A 19,714-nucleotide genomic window follows, 5' to 3' on the forward strand; every position below is an offset into this window, starting at 1 on the left:
TTTGCCAGAAGGCACATCCATCCTTTTCAGGTTTCAAATCCTGCAAAGCCTCAGAGAGGTCGCCGCGCTGCAAGATCTCAGTAACATTGAGAACTGCATTGAGACGCTCTGATCAGGCTGCACTTTAACTGCTGCACACAGACAACAGCATTAACATCGCAACATAAAGCTATTTTTATATTGTGCCTAAAACTCTTGTGAATATATTCTCTGGGGTTATAGACATTGTTATTGCATTTGTTTTATGTAAACATGCGAGAATCACAGGCTGTCTCTCTGTTATTTTCAATGGGAGCTGCTGTGAGCTACGCTCGCTTCCTGATCATGTCGTTCTGGAGGAAAGTAAAGTTTGCTCTTTAACGTCTTGATTATTGTTCTTTACAACACTGTTTGTCCTCTTTGTTCCAGACTAATATATATAAGATGTCTGAAATACGGTTTGCATTTATTAAATTCCACGCAGATTAAACGTAGCAGACACGGATTATTCATTATAATTGTTTTAGCAAGTTTTCAGGGTATTATGCAGCAGTCTCTTATTAACGTGATGAAAAGCATAAAAAATACATTGTTGTAGTATAATATTCACTTACAATTGTCATCATGTGGATTCTCTATGTTGCACACTACCACGCTGTTTGTATTTCTTCATGATTGATGGACACATATTTTCTGGGCAATTTGCATTTGATTAGTCCGATACTGACAACACTGTAGCTGCAGCATCAAGCTGCCACTCACGTTTCAAGATTGGCATTGTTCCTCATATCCTGAAAGCCCTGAAGAAATATTGTTAAAAACAAAACAGCATGCAGTAGTTCCAAGTACATATTCTAGCCTGCAAGTGTAATTTGTTTCCTGCGTGATCCTTGAACCAGTGTTCACTAAATCATCTAGTTTAATTAACAACAAAGTCCAATAATATAATTCTTTCATGTTTCGATGCATGTATTTTTCATATTGATATCTACTTTCGTATTTTAAAAGCGGTGTACCACCCAGCCTGAGGAAGTCCTGAACTCTGTCTGCAGCATGCAGGAGCCCTGCTGCTCGGCTGACTGCCCTGCAGCCCAACATCTGCTGAGTGCAGGAAGCATTTGAAGGATAATTAAAAACACTAGATTCCAACTCATTTCCCGCCTTCCATGGCTAAACAGCAACATACTGCTCAACAACAAGAACTGCAATTATTGGGGGAATTAACAACTCACAAATACAAATATCAACTGTGAGCAACAAGCAGATGTTTTCTTGTTCCGTGTTTCTGCAGAAATTACAAAAGATTTTTTTTTGTTTGTTTGTTTTTGCTACTGGGCATGATTAGGGCAGAACAGTGGCTTAGTGGTTAGAACTGTTGCAGTGTCACATCCCATCTTTCTGGGTGGAGTTTGCATGTTCTTTCCGTGTTTGTGTAGGTTCCCTTAAAGTGCTCCGGCTTCCTTTCCACTGTGTACTCTGCTTCTCAACCAATAACTGCTGGGATAGGCTCCACCACCCTCCACTACCCCAACCTTTAATTGGAATAATCAGATTTACAAAAAAACATGGATTTTATTCACCACACATGTTTAAGAAATCATGCTCTCAGACTGAAAGATTCTGGAATAAAAACAGGTAATGTGGCTTTTATAATACACGGAATAACACCTCTTTGGGCTGTGAGACACAACAATCAATCAATCAATCAATCAATTTTTTTATATAGCGCCAAATCACAACAAACAGTTGCCCCAAGGCGCTTTATATTGTAAGGCAAGGCCATACAATAATTATGTAAAACCCCAACGGTCAAAACGACCCCCTGTGAGCAAGCACTTGGCTACAGTGGGAAGGAAAAACTCCCTTTTAACAGGAAGAAACCTCCAGCAGAACCAGGCTCAGGGAGGGGCAGTCTTCTGCTGGGACTGGTTGGGGCTGAGGGAGAGAACCAGGAAAAAGACATGCTGTGGAGGGGAGCAGAGATCGATCACTAATGATTAAATGCAGAGTGGTGCATACAGAGCAAAAAGAGAAAGAAACAGTGCATCATGGGAACCCCCCAGCAGTCTACGTCTATAGCAGCATAACTAAGGGATGGTTCAGGGTCACCTGATCCAGCCCTAACTATAAGCTTTAGCAAAAAGGAAAGTTTAAGCCTAATCTTAAAAGTAGAGAGGGTGTCTGTCTCCCTGATCTGAATTGGGAGCTGGTTCCACAGGAGAGGAGCCTGAAAGCTGAAGGCTCTGCCTCCCATTCTACTCTTACAAACCCTAGGAACTACAAGTAAGCCTGCAGTCTGAGAGCGAAGCGCTCTATTGGGGTGATATGGTACTATGAGGTCCCTAAGATAAGATGGGACCTGATTATTCAAAACCTTATAAGTAAGAAGAAGAATTTTAAATTCTATTCTAGAATTAACAGGAAGCCAATGAAGAGAGGCCAATATGGGTGAGATATGCTCTCTCCTTCTAGTCCCCGTCAGTACTCTAGCTGCTAGAGTAGCTCAAGAAAATCAAGGCCAGCTCAGCTAGTTATCTTACAAAAAAATTGAATAAAATTGTGATGAATAAATAATACGCCCTCTGTGGCCCTTACATGAAATAAGTGAGTTCAGAAAATGGATGGATAGATGGACCTGATTATTGTGATTATTCACCACATCCATCCATCTTCCACCACTTAGTCCAATTAAGGATCGTGGGGGGCTGGAGCCTATCCCAGCAGTCATAGGGCGTGAGGCGGGGTACACCCAGGACAGGACGCCAGTCTGTCGCAGGGCCACAAATAGACAAACAAACACAGACACACCCACACGCACACCTAAGGACAATTTAAAGTCTCCAATCCACCTAACCCGCATGTCTTTGGATGTGGGAGGAAACCGGAGCACCCAAAGGAAACCCACGCAAACACGGGGAGAATATGCAAACTCCACACAGAAAGGCCACGGGAATTGAACCCATGACCTCCTCACTGTGAGGCAACAGTGCTAACCACCAAGCCACCGTGCTGCCTCTTCACCACATATATTTAAGAAATCATGCTCTCAAACTGAAAGATTCTGGAATAAGAAGAGGGAATGTACTGCTTGGAACAACACCAATTTGGATTGTGAGACACAACAGCCAAAATTTTGTAAGTAAAAGTAAGTCCATTCAGCTGCTCCCTTGTTTGCACTCGGGGTCGCCACAGCAAATCCAAGGTGGATCTGCATGTTGAACTGGCACAGGTTTTACACTGGATGCCCTTCCTGACACAATTCCACATTACATGGAGAAATGTGGCAGGGGTGGGATTTGAACCCGGATCCTTCTGCACTGAAACCAAGCGCATTAACCACTTGGCCTTTGTGCAGCTCAAAAATCCTGGTAATGGAAAAACGTGCCTCTGCGGATAATTGCAGACGTGCGGGTGTCAGCCGACTCATACAAGCATGTTTCACGCATATTGCGGATGTTAAGCGAATATGAGACAATTTTGTACGCAATCCATACACAAATCCTCCTAAACGCCAGTGGGACAGGTCCCTTACAAGAATTAGCAGTGTCAGTTAGCTCAAATTATGTCTCAGGAGAGTCGTGTCCCGCAACCTGGTTGACACTTGTGCATGTGTGAACAACAAAAATAAGACTGTATACGTCCTCAGTGCAGCAAAAAAAAAAAAGAAATCACATCGGAAATTAATCCAGCTTTTCTTCTCTCTTCCTGCTAACAACCTCGAGGCAGCACAGTGGAGTGGTTTTGTGTGTGCGTGCCCACACACGCACATGTGTGGGTGCATGTGCGTGCACGAGCATGTGTGGGCGTGCACGTACTCCTGCGCGATCATGTGCACCTGCACGCGATGTGCGCGTACACGAGGATGTGCGCGTGCATGTGTGTGCGTGATGGCACGTGCGCACATGCACGAGGACGTACGCGCTTGCATGTGTGCGTGCACGTGAGTGCAGTGGTACCAAACGTATGGAACCAAATTTGCACTCTAAATGGAACCAAGCCGCATTCTGAATGCAATACAACACAAATTTATGGGATGAATTCCTCCATGTCATGTGACATACAAAGCACTAATCAAATGACAAGGATCATATAAAGAGTTATATAAAGAGGGATGACATATTTCTCCCCAAAACTCTTAATTTTCTTCAAAGTCTGTCAGATTTTGGATCCTAATGTGTGCTGACTGTGCTGTCTGTGTAGCAGGATGCTATTTTACTGCAGCCCTTAATGTGCACATGGAACGTCTCCACGATGCTGTTTTTACAGGTTGACTGAACATATAGGTGTATTTCTTACAGTGGAAAAAGTCAGAATACGTTATTTTCAGGTGATAACAGACTTTCTAACTAACATGCCAAAAGAGAACTTTGTGAGGAGCTGACGGTGGAGCTGGCGAGGAACATTGTTCTTCAGCTGGCGATCACGTGCCATCCACGCTGACGACTTCTTTGATGGTGTGGACCTGAAGATTATTCTCCGATTAGCAGTCTTGCATGATTCATGCTTGGTGACTTCTTTGATGGTGTGGACTTTACATATTTAATCTTTACATTTGAGAGAGTCTGTTTTCGTAGATCTCGATGTGTGCCGAGTTTGTTCTCTGTACTGGAGCAGCATGCTATTTTAACCCCATTATAGCTCCCACTGTGAACGTGCATGCGCACCTCTCCACTGTTTTTCAGGCTGTCTGATCGCACAGATGTATTTCTTAGATTTTTCACAGTTATATCGATGACAACACTTATAAGCGTGCACAAAGCTGAGCCTCTGCCAGAGACTTTTTAATAGGCTGCATTCAAGATGGAGGTGCACACGTACTAAGTCTTCTCACAGTCTAGAGCGGCTGCTACTCACCAAACTCATAACACGACATCACACTTAAGGAAACTTTGCATAAGTAACTGTGGCTCCATTCTTAAGGTTAGCTACTACATTCCATTCACGCGTTCGCTGGGACGTTTTCCTCAAAGCTACATAAATGCAGTCAGAAATACTCTGAAAAACAAGTATTCAAGAGTACTTTGTTTTTGGAAGTCTCTGCAGCTGTTTGTTGCAAATGCCGTATACTTTGAGGCTTGCGCAAAATAATCCCAGTGTGTCATTGGATGGTCACCAACAGCCTAAATCCAAGTTGTTATAATTTCAGTGCGACATGTTGGACCGTGACCCTTAACTGGAGTAGCTGGATTCCGAAAATGGATGGATGGATGGATGGATGGATGGGTCTGATTATTCATCACACATCAAGATAAATGTGGTCATTTTTTAATCTTACAGAGAGAACACTGCTCTTAAATTGCAAACATGCCGTTGAGTGGTTTAATTTGTGAGGCCGAGCTTTGTGGTCTGTGAAGCTGACTAACAGCAGTGAAGATGTGCTTTCTTTACACTGTCTTTTCAAGGAGATGCTCAATAAAGCTTCTCATCACTATCACGGGGGGCTGTTGGATCGTACTTTGAGACTGCAGTGAAGTAAAATATCACCTCCCTTATAATGTGCTTTGGCTTTCTTCGTTGGTAGTAATGGCTGGTGTGAGTGTATAGCGCCACCTCTCATTGAGAAGGTAATATAGCTTAGCGCAGTTTCAAGGCTCTGCCTTTGTCTTCATAGCATTGTTTAGAATTGTCAAACCAAAATATTTATGACAAGCCTGCGGGCACACTATTGGAAAATGTAATTGTAATGTAATTTTTGCTTCCTCCTCAACTGTCTGTGCTGGAAGTGTGATAGTAAATTCTTGTGGGTCCACCAGATAGTCAGCTGTGATATGTTCACATACATATAAGTGGGGAAAAAAAGTCATGACACCTGCCTGTTATTATATTTAATTTGCAAAGCTTTATATTTTACTCCAGTTTCCTCCCACATCCAAAGACATGCATGTTAGGTGAACTGATTGTCTGTAGGTGTGTGTGCAGGAGGGAATGTGTCTGTAGGTGTGTGTGCGGGAGGGAATGTGTTTGTTTGTCTACATGTGGCCCTGCGACAAACTGGTGTCCTGTCCAGGGTGTATGTACCCCACCTCACGCTCAATGACGGCTGGGATCGGCTGCAGCCCCCCATGACCCTTAATTGGTGTAAATGGTTGAAGATGAGTGTGTGAGTGAGCCTTATTTTTTTTTACCCATTTCCTGTGGTCTTCGCGTGAATGTAAATGTGGGACCAATATCAAGCTGGTTTTGAGCCAGGTGGATTTTTCAGTCCAAAGAAAACAGGCTTGGAAGATTGTTATCTTTCTGAGTGGAAGTGGCAACCAAAAAGGTTTGTTTCCTGTCTTCAATACCAAAGCAAGAAGTTTGTTTTTTTTTCTTTAGCTTTACCTGTGTGACTCAGAACCATCATTGACTTGTGGCTTTATTCATCAAGAGTCACCTGAGCTGAGACTTGTTCAACGTCCTTTCGTAAAACTCTTGTTGAACTCCCGCTGCTACCTCCTGTCCGGCTCAGAGAAGTGAAGCCTCGCCTGCAGAGCGACAGCGTGCCTCTTTTCTGGGATCCCAGTCATGTGAACAGGGCCCAGAATGGAGCTGTCCTTTTCCTGCCAAGTCATGTGCAAGTCACAAAGCAGAAGCACCGCTTGAAAGAGAAAGCAATAATCAATTTTGCAGAGTTATCCTCTCAAAGGCTTGTTTTGTTCTCTTGGCCTGGTGATTTACGGCCACTAGGCCAGCGGTGGTGTTTGTCATTTTAATGGAATACATTGCTTTCTATTGTCCAGAACCCCATGTTTCCTTATAAAAATTTTTTAAAAAGACAAGAAAAAGGCCATTTGTTTTCCGAGAATGACAGTGCAATTTAAAAGTATATTTTCAGCCACATTGTGTTTTTAGTTTTCTTGCATATCAGTGAGGTTGGATTTGTTTGTCAGGTTAAAATGGAAGGGACTTGGCGTTCTTATGGAGCACAGATTTTCAGCAGGGCTGCAGACTCAGAGCAGAACTCTTTTGTTAAGCTGGTATCTGTGAGAATTTATGGCGGGCACAATTGGCTTTTGTTGGCAAACACAGAAAGAGTCTGGGTGATTTGCACACTGGTTTGAAAGTCTTTTGTTGAAGGTAGGTGAGCGTCACTCGTGGTGCTGCTCAGGGCTACAGTGAGGAAGAAGGGCGCAGGAACACAGCACTTTGTAGGTCGAGATTTACCGACAGCTCGGGGCAACTGCACTGTACGACAGTCGGTTGGTACAAGGAAGCACAAACATTTGTTTGCCTGAAGGCGAAGGTGTGTTTACGACTGCTGTGAAATGTTGTGTCTTCTCCAAGGCTGTCGAAAACACTGCTAGGTCCAAATGGTAAATAGACCACTTCTTTGGGGTGGTCAGTGCAAGGATGTCACCTTTGTGTCAACTTTGTGTCATCTCCGTGTGATAGAGTGCCACAATATGGATTGCGCAATAATAATAACCTTTATATTACAGCTGAGTGGATCCTTGTCATTTGATTGGTGCTTTGTATGTCACATGACATGGATTATTCGTCCCATTTGTGTTGCATTGCATTTAGAGTGCAGTTTGGTTCCATTTAGAGTGGAAAATTGGTACCATACGTTTGGTACCATTGCACTCTGCACACACCCACACACACACATGCACACACACGTGCACGGGCACACATTCATGCACACACAAAACAAATCCACTGCGCTATCTGGAGGCTGTTAACAGGAAGTTAGAATGAAAAGCTGGACTAATTTCTGACATGATTTTTTTGGGGCTGCACCGAGGATGTACAGTCTTTTGTCTTTTGTAGTACACGCGCGCACAAGCGCCGACCCAGTTGTGTGAGCACACGCGTGGGACAACACAAGCAAGACGACGATTTCATTGACCAAACTGTCTGTGCTAATTCTTGCAACACACACAGAATCCACTCCACTGTAAGCTGTCTGGATGCATGAAGAGCTGTTCAGATGTAAAGCTGAAAAGCTGACGTGATTTTTGGCTGGACTGAGGAACTGCACAAAGTCTTCTTTTTTTATGGAAGTCCAAAGTCAGTGCACTGCATCACCGGACTACACATCACAATTTGGACTTTAGCAGCAGTGGAACACCATAATCTAAGTCCCTTTTCTGTTAAATTAATAAAATATCAAATGACAAGGATCTGTTTTAGCTGTTATATAAAACAAATAATGTTTTTACATTCTTTCAGTGGAACGAATATTTAATTCGGTGAAAGCTGTAACATACCATTCAACGAGGCGAATGGTATGTTCCAGCTTTCACCTCATGAAATATTCATACCATTGAACTCATAAATATTTATTATTTGTATATTCCGTTGTATAGAATTCCGTTGAGATCGAAACCTCTTTTACAATACAGTCAATGCCATGACTGTACCCCCCGCGGATGTTTTGGTGAGACAAAACACCTGTTAAAATACTTTTCCTACAGGCATGACACATCATAAAGTAATTTGTTGTATGCATATAAATGGTGTGCGTGAACGCTAAGAATAAATGCTGCGCAAAATAACACAAAGAGAAGCAATGCTCTTCCTCCAAGCTTCCCTCTGCATTTTCTGCTGCACAGCATTTATTTTTTGTCATTTATTTTTACCCCTACGCACCAGTTATGTGCATGATGGAATGGTTGAACTGAACCAGAGGGCTTTCTGTGCCACCAACTACTTTAAGTCTTACAGTTATGAATTGACACAGCCACAGGCTTTGAAACATATGAAGCAGTAAAAAGCTTTGATTCATTCAATTTTTCACATTTTAACTTTGAAACAGGAGATTTGAAAACAGTCCAGTTAAACTTTTGCTCAAGAAATGAGAGTTATAAAGGGGTCATAGAGTGCAAAACCAGTAATGCTGTAAAAAAAAGAGTGAAAATTATTGTCATATTAATTTTAGGTCACATTGGAAGAATGTTCTGAAGTTGCAAATCCACCATGTTACCGGTGGGAATAAACCATTTGGATTGGAATACACTTCAAGTGTGAGGTTGTGGAATCAGGCAGCATGAGGTGTCCTTGGGGTCATAGTCATCTTGGCATTTCTTCAGTATGATCCATTTTTCACTGTTCCTTGTGTCTCTTTCTATCTGTGAATGGGCCAGTAAGAAAATAAAGTTGCATGGTTTACTGACACCACATACAACTGCCTGTTCATTGCACAAAACAGGCACATCTGCTGAAATATGGGGGTTATTATTTCCAGTTTGCCTCCTTTGTGGGACTAATTGGCAGTGCATGTTTGTGGCTGATGTTGATTTTTGCAAAGCGTTTGATTTGGTTGACCGAGCAGCTCTTTGAGGACATCTTGAGAATTTGTGGAATTCCCATTAAGTTGCTGGATATCACCACCCCGCCTATACACAGGCGCTGTGAGTGCTGCATGGAGTGCAGTCAGAGTTTCTGACTTCCTCCCTGTGAATTCTGATGTTCCTCAGGGATATGCTGGGCTCTTATCCTGCTCATTACTTTTCTGGACTAGTTGTTGGGCAAGATTGTGGAGTACAGCAACTTGCATGTTTTTGCATGCCAGGAAGGTTTTACTGACCTTGACTTTGTGGACGATGGTGTGATCTGTGAGGACTCAATAGATGCCCTATTTTCAACACTTGGGAGTGTGAGTGTGGACTTGGAGTGTCATGGTTTGTTTCAGCCTCAGTGCTGAAATGGTGCCAGTTTTAAAGTTTCTTCTTCACTTAAAATCTGTTTCTGATGGATGGTGCATATGATATACCCCTTCTTACAGTTTGTTCTTGTTTTTGTGACTTTTTTTCTTTGTGGTGGTGGAGACAGTACAGGTGCATAGCCAGTGAGGCGAGTGGTTGAAAGCCACCCGTTAGAAGAAAGGTCCAACAATAATAACAACTACAACAACTACTACTACTACTACTATAATAATATACAGAGCAGCATGGTGGCTTGATGGTTAGCACTGTTGCATGTTTTCCCTGTGGTTCACATGGTGTCCCTCTGTGCACTCTGGCTTCCTCCTACTTTGAAAGATGTGCAGGTGAATTGCAAACTTAAAATTGACTGTACGAGTAGGTCTGAGAGAGTGGGAATGGGTTTGTCTATCTGTGTGCCAGCCCAACTGGCAGGCCTGTCTAGAGTGGACCTCGCCTCTTGCCCAATAACTGCTGGTATAGATTCCAGCCCCTTGTGACCCTTAATTGGAGTAAGAGCGTATAGACAATGAATAATAATGAGAATGAATGTATCTTTGAGAACTTCTCAGAAATTCTCCTTCATTGTTAAAGGCCCCTTCACACATAGTGCGAATATGTACAACTGCAGGGTGACACCCATCGGAGCAGCTGGTATGTGCGCAACACGAAACACCACACTGACAGCCAGGCGTGCACGATGCTGGTGCAATGCTTCCTGCACGCTGGAACACAGTGCCACCAGCTGCACGATGTGTAACGATGTGCACCTGGTGTGAAGAAAAAAATAAATAACAAATAAAAAAAATGCTGCGACAGTTCCCTGCACGCGGAAACGCAGCAGCTTTTCATCGCGCAGCTGCTGAGGAAAAGATGTCCACTTGATGACAGCAAACAGACACACGCGTCACAGTGGTCAGTTGTTAGTCCATGTCCGTCCAAACACAGTACTGTCCAGCTGGGATGTCCAGAATGACATATCTCTACAGCTGCGTCTGTCATAGCCACACCTCCTGTCAGTTCAGCACACACACCAAAGCCACACTCGTGGAGCACTTAGACAAATTTCAGTGTGAGTATGACAGTGATTGGCTGCAGGCTGTTGTCGTGATGATAGTACGAATGGCCACACATTTTCTAAGTGTCATGCAAGCGGTGTTAGATGTTTGTGTGTGTCAGCTGGAATTTGGCCGACACCTGCTGCGAGAGGGCTCGCACAGCACACACTTTGTCTTTCAGCCGCTGTTGTGCGCAAATAGTTGAAGCAGCAGGTGTATGACGCATTAGAGGCAGCTATGAAATTACACAGTTTGCATACGATTCCTGCGTCATGCACACTTAATTGCGCAATTCACCAAATTCGCTCTATGTGTGAAGGGGCCCTAAGGTTAGCAAACTCAGAGACAGAAGTAATATGTAATATTTGGGGGTGTGGTGTTGGTTGGAGGGTGTGGGCTGGCGTGCCCCCACTGCTAAAAAAAAAATCTGAAAGGAAACACTGCATTATGTGGGAATCTCAGCTGTGACTTTTTTTGCCTTGTGGCATGTTTCTGTGGCCATGATCAGGAACTGGATACCGTTGACTGTGTGAAATCTGTCTTTCACAGCCAAAACAGGCTGTGTAATGAAGTACGCTGCACCTTTTAAATGCCTGTGTATGCGTTCACTGACTTTAGTTCAATGGGCACAAGTTCCCACTCAAATGGCTTTTCCAACATAGAATCACTTGGATTCAAAAACACACTCCAAAACTACTTGCAGTGGTAAGAGCAGCGCTGGAACACACTCCTCCAGGCTATCATAATCATCTTGCATGACCTCGGGATATATTTTATTCTCATATTGCTTCTCTCTTTCTCTGCCAATGAAAATAAATTTCACAGACTGAAGTTGTTCAGTGTTAGTGTTTGTGTGTTTTTTTATATCCTGCTCATGCAGCTGCCTGGATTATTGATTGACCCCTGTGTGTATTGATTGTCCACCAGCTTGTGAGCTGCTCAGTTGTTCTACCACTTTCTTGCTACATGTTGCCGATTTTGTACTGACACAGAAGCGCGATGCATTCATCGACCCATGACCGATTGTATTTAATTACAGTCATCAGACGTGGACAGCATTTGGCTTGATGACACGGTGTTCCTCAGGGAGCACAAATAAGACCACTGAGGTCACAGTCTCACTGAAGGGTTGTCTCCACATAAAAGTCCTTCGGTACACCAGTTGGGTGTTGGGAAGCCACAACAAAAACACACTAAAACTGGCTTAAAGGCCAACCCCCTTTGCTGTGTCACGCCTGCCCCTCCCCTTGTTTCAGCTCTTCTTCTCCCCTTGCATCAATTAGCACACAGCTCACCCTCGTCACACTGAGCAGTCCCACGGGAGGTGGAGTGGACTGTGCTCAGCGGCTTTGGCCGTGAAGATTTCCTCTTGGGTGTGTGGGGGTGGGGTGTGTGAATATGTTCAGCCGCCCAGAATGGCTCCATTCCAGGATGTGCCATGTACAATAAAACTCTCCTGTGCTCACTGCTCCGTGCTCCTAGGAAGTCTCTTTGGAATGCGGTAATTGAGAGACAGGCTGAGGTGAAAATACTCCAATTGCAAACCGTGTGTGTGTGTTTTCCTGCTTGTTCTGAAAAATGTATCTGCTGGCCATCAACAAACGGGGCTGTTCAAACCCTCAGTTGTATTCAGGTTCTCATTTTTTTTGGAAAAGCAATTTAATGAAAGCCCTTGACTCCTTCCTCTCTTGCTTTTTCTTCCTCTCCACTGTCCATTATTATCTGTCCAACTGTTGCGTGGGAATGTCTGCTGTGACATGCAGGTGGACATCTTTCTTTTGAATGACACATTGTAGAGTTTCTCTTTTCACTTTTGGCTGCTAAAATGCATTTAGACTTGTCAAGTCCACCATCGCTGCCTTCTTACACCCGCTGCATTGCTGCACCGCTGCACCACCTGTGGATTGTCAAAGGCAAGTCTCCAAATCTACAAATACACGTCCAGGACCTTTTGAAATTCAGCTGGCTGCTGATACATTTAAATATGTCTTTAAGTTTTTTTTTTGTTTTTTTTTTAATGAACTTGCTGTCCGTCATCGTGTCTAGAGCCTCAGCTGCTCCTGCTAATCCGCTACCTGATGAGTGGACCTTTTTTTAAAAACCAAATACTGCTTTTCAGAGAGCGGATCTAAGTTGTAGAGCCCGACATGACGATATGGGTTTTTTTTAGGCCTATGCCGATAACGATATTTGGATGAAAAAAATACAGATAATCGATAAATCGGCTGATTTGCCGATAGCCGATAAATCAGCCGATATTTTTTTTTTAAATGAATAAAATGTTATTTTTTGGACCCTTAACAAAAAAGGTATGAGCTAAAAGCTGAAGCTTTGTCCTCATTTTGATTAACTTTATAACAGAGAAGAATTTTCAAGTTCAAAAAATGCAAAAATGCAATTGGAGCAGTTAGGGGGCTATTCAAATGGGCCAACTAGTAAGATATCACTCCTGAAAGCAATCTTTGCCATATCACGTGAGGTAAATCTGTCCTACAATTGGATTTTGGAAAACCATGTGACGGATAACCAATTTCGATTGGACACTCACATTGCGCACGTCGTCACACATCTTCTAGGAGTACCAAGATGGCCGACGGTGGATCGTAAGTCCGCGGAGTTAACTTTTCAGCAAAAAAGTAGGTTTCTATCTCATATCACTAAAAAGTTATTTACAATTTAGTAAAGCTTGGTCCCAGCCGTCGTATACGGCGGCGTCGATCCCAGAGGATTAACGGCGAACGGCAGTAATTCCCAGAACCCTTCCGGACGACCAGTGAATCTGAATGTTTCAACTTCTTAGCAGTAAACAAAAGTTTTTCATGCTAGAAATAAGGTCTACATAACGTGGGCTTAATAAAAAGTGTGACCAGCGCAATGAAGCACATTTGACACATTACTACATAAACTGAGTTAATCAAACTGAGTTGAACTGAAATGGGAGAAATGTGGGGTGAATGTAATCGCAAAGTTATTACAAACAACATCCTTATAAACTTACTTGTATGCTTTTGTCAGCCGAGCAGTGCAGTGTGACGGTGAACTACGGGGGCTGGTGATGAACACATTTAAGCAGGGGTGTAAGCAGCTCTGTTGAATGGTGCCAGAGCTCCATCTACTGGACAAACGGTGCAAGGACATTTTACATTGCCAACACAAACATTAGTTCAATAACTGTTCTGTTTATGAGAAATTATCGGCGTTCTATTGGCAAAATTTCAGCCGATAGTGAGTACTTTGAAAAGGGCTTATATCAGCCGATAAAACGCATTCTGGGTTGGTGTGGATGGAGTTTCATCAGTTGACTTCCTGTTCCGGAGCACAGCGGTGTTCTGCTGTATCTGTTAGCTGTTTGAACTGAGCTGTTTGAGTTCTTTGAATTAACAGTCTTTTTCAAGACTTTTTTACTTTTTTACTTTTTTTTACTTTTTCACTGTGCTCCAACGCCTAAGGAAGACCTCTAACGGTCGAAGCATCGCGACGGAGCTCTTTTATCAGCTGGCCTTCATCAGCGTTGGCAGGCTAACTAGCTTGCTAACGCTTTCGTTTTTATTTTTGTTTTATTTTTTAGCACTGTTGTCGTGCTGCTCCCAGCTTGCCTAGTGGATTTTTATTTATTTTAGCACTGTTGTCGTGTGTTACCTGTGCTGCTCCACAGCCTGTCCAGTGGATTTTTATTTTATTTTTTAGCACTGTTGTCGTGCGTTACCTGTGCTGCTCCACAGCCTGTTCAGTGGATTTTTATTTTATTTTTTAGCACTGTTGTCGTTGTGTTACCTGTGCTGCTCCACAGCCTGTTCAGTGGATTTTTATTTATTTTTTAGCACTGTTGTCGTGCGTTACCTGTGCCTGCTCCACAGCCTGTCCAGTGGATTTTTATTTATTTTTTAGCACTGTTGTCGTGCGTTACCTGTGCTGCTCCACAGCCTGTCCAGTGGATTTTTATTTTATTTTTTACCACTGTTGTCGTGCGTTACCTGTGCTGCTCCACAGCCTGTCCAGTGGATTTTGATTTTTTTTTTTTTTTTTTTTTTGGCGCTGTTGTCGTGCGTTACCTGTGCTGCTCCACAGCCTGTCCAGTGGATTTTTATTTAGCGCTGTTGTCGTGCGTTACCTGTGCTGCTCCACAGCCTGTCTAGTGGATTTTTATTTTGTTTTAGCACTGTTGTCGTGCGTTGCCTGTGCTGCTCCACAGCCTGTCCAGTGGATTTTTATTTTTATTTTATTTTATTTTTAGCACTGTTGTTGTGCGTTACCTGCTGCTCCACAGCCTGTCTAGTGGATTTTTATTTGTTTTAGCACTGTTGTCGTGCGTTACCTGTGCTGCTCCACAGCCTGTCCAGTGGATTTGATTTAGCACTGTTGTCGTGCGTTACCTGTGCTGCTCCACAGCCTGTCCAGTGGATTTTTATTTTGTTTTAGCACTGTTGTCGTGCGTTGCCTGTGCTGCTCCACAGCCTGTCCAGTGGATTTTTATTTTTATTTTATTTTTTAGCACTGTTGTCGTGCGTTACCTGTGCTGCTCCACAGCCTGTCTAGTGGATTTTTATTTTGTTTTAGCACTGTTGTCGTGCATTGCCTGTGCTGCTCCACAGCCTGTCCTGTGGATTTTTATTTTTATTTATTTATTTTTTAGCACTGTTTTGTGCGTTACCTGTGCTGCTCCACAGCCTGTCTAGTGGATTTTTTATTTTATTTTAGCACTGTTGTCGTGCGTACCTGTGCTGCTCCACAGCCTGTCTAGTGTCGGATTCCCGTTTGGGAATCCGCTAGCTTAGCGTAGCTACTAGCTCTTAGCCGTTTGAGCATGGCGGCTTCTCCTGTCTCTCCCGTACTTTCTGCTCTGGGTGTGAAAGTTTAGTATTCCTCGGCCTCTTTTAGCAGTAACGGTACTGTAATAAGTGCAGCTTATTCGTAGCTTTGGAGGGCCAGGCTGGGCCGAATTGGAGGCTCGGCTCCGCACCGTGGAAAATTCTACAGCTAGCCAGGCCCCTGTAGTCGGTGCGGACCAAGGTAGCTTAGCCGCCGTAGTTCCCCCCTGGCAGGACCCCGTGCAGTCGGAAGGCAGGCTGACTGGGTGACTGTGAGGAGGAAGCGTAGCCCCTAAACAGAAGCCCCGTGTACACCGTCAACCCGTCACATCTCTAACCGTTTTTCCCCAATCGACGATACACTCGCCGAGGATCAAACTCTGGTTATTGGCGACTCTGTTTTGAGAATGTGAAGTTAGCGACACCAGCAACCATTGGTCAATTGTCTTCCGGGGGCCAGAGCAGGCGACATCGAAGGACATTTGAAATTGCTTGGCTAAGGCTAAGCGTAAATTTGGTAAGATTGTAATTCACGTCGGCAGTAATGACACTCGGTTACGCCAATCGGAGGGTCACTAAAATACATTGAATCGGTGTGTAAGTTTGCAAAAACAATTGTCGGACTCTGTTGTTTTCTCTGGGCCCCTCCCCAATCAGACCGGGATGACATGTTTAGCCGCATGTTCTCCTTGAATTGCTGGCTGTCTGAGTGGTGTCCAAAAAATGAGGTGGGCTTCATTGATAATTGGCAAAGGCTTCTGGGGAAAACCTGGTCTTGTTAGGAGAGACGGCATCCATCCCACTTTAGAGGGAGCAGCTCTCATTCTAGAATCTGGCCAATTTTTTGGGATCCTCCAAACTGTGACTGTCTAGCGTTGGGACCAGGAGGCAGAGCTGTGGTCTTATACACCTCTCTGCAGCTTCTCTCCCCCTGCCATCCCCCTATTACCCCATCCCCGTAGAGACGGTGCCTGCTCCCAGACCACCAATAACTAGCAAAAATCTATTTAAGCATAAAAATTCAAAAAGAAAAAATAATATAGCACCTTCAATTGCACCACAGACTAAAACAGTTAAATGTTGTCTATTAAACATTAGGTCTCTTTCTTCTAAGTCCCTGTTGGTAAATGATATAATAATTGATCAACGTATTGATTTATTCTGCCTAACAGAAACTTGGTTCAAGCAGGATGATATGTTAGTGTAAATGAGTCAACACCCCCGAGTCACACTAACTGTCAGAATCTCGTAGCACGGGCCGGGGCGGAGGATGTATCAGCAATCTTCCATTCCAGCTTATTAATTATCAAAAACCTAGACAGAGCGTTAATTCATTTGAAAGCTTGTCTCTTAGTCTTGTCCATCCAAATTGGAAGTCCAAAAACCATTTTTATTTGTTATTATCTATCGTCCATCACTGGTCGTTACTGTGAGTTTCTCTGTGAATTTTCAGACCTTTTGTCTGACTTAGTGCTTAGCTCAGATAGATAATTAAGTGGGCGATTTTAACATCCACACAGATGCTGAGAATGACAGCCTCAACACTGCATTTAATCTATTATTAGACTCTATCGGCTTTGCTCAAAAAGTAAATGAGTCCACCCACCACTTTAATCATATTTAGATCTTGTTCTGACTTATGGTATGGAAATAGAAGACTTACAGTATTCCCTGAAAACTCCCTTTGTCTGATCATTTTTTAATAACATTTACATTTACCCTGATGGACTACCCTGCAGTGGGGAATAAGTTTCATTACACTAGAAGTCTTTCAGAAAGCGCTGTAACTAGGTTTAAGGATATGATTCCTTCTTTATGTTCTCTAATGTCATATACCAACACAGAGCAGAGTAGCTACCTAAACTCTGTAAGGGAGTTAGAGTATCTTGTCAATAGTTTTACATCCTCATTGAAGACAACTTTGGATGCTGTAGCTCCTCTGAAAAAGAGAGCTTTAAATCAGAAGTGTCTGACTCCGTGGTATAACTCACAAACTCGTAGCTTAAAGCTGATAACCCGTAAGTTGGAGAGGAAATGGCGTCTCACTAATTTAGAAGATCTTCACTTAGCCTGGAAAAAGAGTTTGTTGCTCTATAAGAAAGCCCTTCGTGAAGCTAGGACATCTTTCTACTCATCACCAATTGAAGAAAATAAGAACAACCCCAGGTTTCTTTTCAGCACTGTAGCCAGGCTGACAAAGAGTCAGAGCTCTATTGAGCTGAGTATTCCATTAACTTTAACTAGTAATGACTTCATGACTTTCTTTGCTAACAAATTTTGACTATTAGAGAAAAAAATTACTCATAACCATCCCAAGATGTATCGTTATCTTTGGCTGCTTTCAGTGATGCCGGTATTGGTTAGACTCTTTCTCTCCGATTGTTCTGTCTGAGTTATTTTCATTAGTTACTTCATCCAAACCATCAACATGCTTATTAGACCCCATTCCTGCCAGGCTGCTCAAGGACGTCCTACCATTATTTAATGCTTCAATCTTAAATATGATCAATCTATCTTTGTTAGTTGGTTATGTACCACAGGCCTTTAAGGTGGCAGTAATTAAACCATACTTAAAAAGCCATCACTTGACCCAGCTATCTTAGCTAATTATAGGCCAATCTCCAACCTTCCTTTTCTCTCAAAGATTCTTGAGAGGTAGTTGTAAAACAGCTAACTGATCACCTGCAGAGGAATGGTCTATTTGAAGAGTTTCAGTCAGGTTTTAGAATTCATCATAGTACAGAAACAGCATTAGTTAAGGTTACAAATGATCTTCTTATGGCTTCGGACAGTGGACTTATCTCTGGCTTGTTCTGTTGGACCTCAGTGCTGGCTTTTGATACTGTTGACCATAAATTTTATTACAGAGATTAGAGCATGTCATAGGTATTAAAGGCATTGCGCTGCGGTGGTTTGAATCATATTTGTCTAATAGATTACAGTTTGTTCATGTAAATGGGGATCTTCTTCACAGACTAAAGTTAATTATGGAGTTCCACAAGGTTCTGTGCTAGGACCAATTTTATTCACTTTATACATGCTTCCCTTGGGCAGTATTATTAGACGGTATTGCTTAAATTTTCATTGTTACGCAGATGATACCCAGCTTTATCTATCCATGAAGCCAGAGGATACGCACCAATTAGCTAAACTGCAGGATTGTCTTACAGACATAAAGACATGGATGACCTCTAATTTCCTGCTTTTAAACGCAGATAAAACTGAAGTTATTGTACTTGGCCCCACAAATCTTAGAAGCATGGTGTCTAACCAGATCGTTACTCTGGATGGCATTTCCCTGATCTCTAGTAATACTGTGAGAAATCTTGGAGTTATTTTTGATCAGGATATGTCATTCAAAGCGCATATTAAACAATATGTAGGACTGCCTTTTTGCATTTACGCAATATCTCTAAAATCAGAAAGGTCTTGTCTCAGAGTGATGCTGAAAAACTAATTCATGCATTTATTTCCTCTAGGCTGGACTATTGTAATTCATTATTATCAGGTTGTCCTAAAAGTCCCTAAAAAGCCTTCAGTTGGTTCAGAATGCTGCAGCTAGAGTACTGACGGGGACTAGCAGGAGAGAGCATATCTCACCCGTGTTGGCCTCCCTTCATTGGCTTCCTCTTAATGCTAGAATAGAATTTAAAATTCTTCTTCTTACTTATAAGGTTTTGAATAATCAGGTCCCATCTTATCTTAGGGACCTCGTAGTACCATATTACCCCATTAGAGCGCTTCGCTCTCAGACTGCGGGCTTACTTGTAGTTCCTATGGGTTGTAAGAGTAGAATGGGAGGCAGAGCCTTCAGCTTTCAGGCTCCTCTCCTGTGGAACCAGCTCCCAATTCAGATCAGGGAGACAGATACCCTCTCTACTTTTAAGATTAGGCTTAAAACTTTCCTTTTCGCTAAGGCTTATAGTTAGGGCTGGATCGGGTGACCCTGGACCATCTCTTGGTTATGTTGCTTTAGACGTAGACTGTGTTTCATAATTATTGTATGGCCTTGCCTTGCAATGTGGAGCGCCTTGGGGCAACTGTTTGTTGTGATTTGGCGCTATACAAGAAAAAAGTTGATTGATTGAATACTGGCAGGCCGATATATCGGTCGGGCTCTACTAAGTTGTACATGTATATTATACTCTGATCTTTCCAGTTCTGCAAACCTCCTTGTTGGGAATGACTCCAGATTAGCTTTCATGTGGTAAGATGTTCAAAGGATAAGCTCACAGCACGGCTTCAT

The 19,714-nt window shown here is 42.9% G+C and overlaps 1 protein-coding gene across 1 annotated transcript in view; it reads left to right on the forward strand.

Annotated features, from left to right (window-relative positions):
* The window catches only part of fbrsl1 (fibrosin-like 1), a 744,464-nt gene that overhangs the window by 114,288 nt on the left and 610,462 nt on the right, over window positions 1–19,714 (forward strand).

Source organism: Thalassophryne amazonica, chromosome 5, assembly GCF_902500255.1.
Source record: "Thalassophryne amazonica chromosome 5, fThaAma1.1, whole genome shotgun sequence".
NCBI lineage: Eukaryota > Metazoa > Chordata > Actinopteri > Batrachoidiformes > Batrachoididae > Thalassophryne > Thalassophryne amazonica.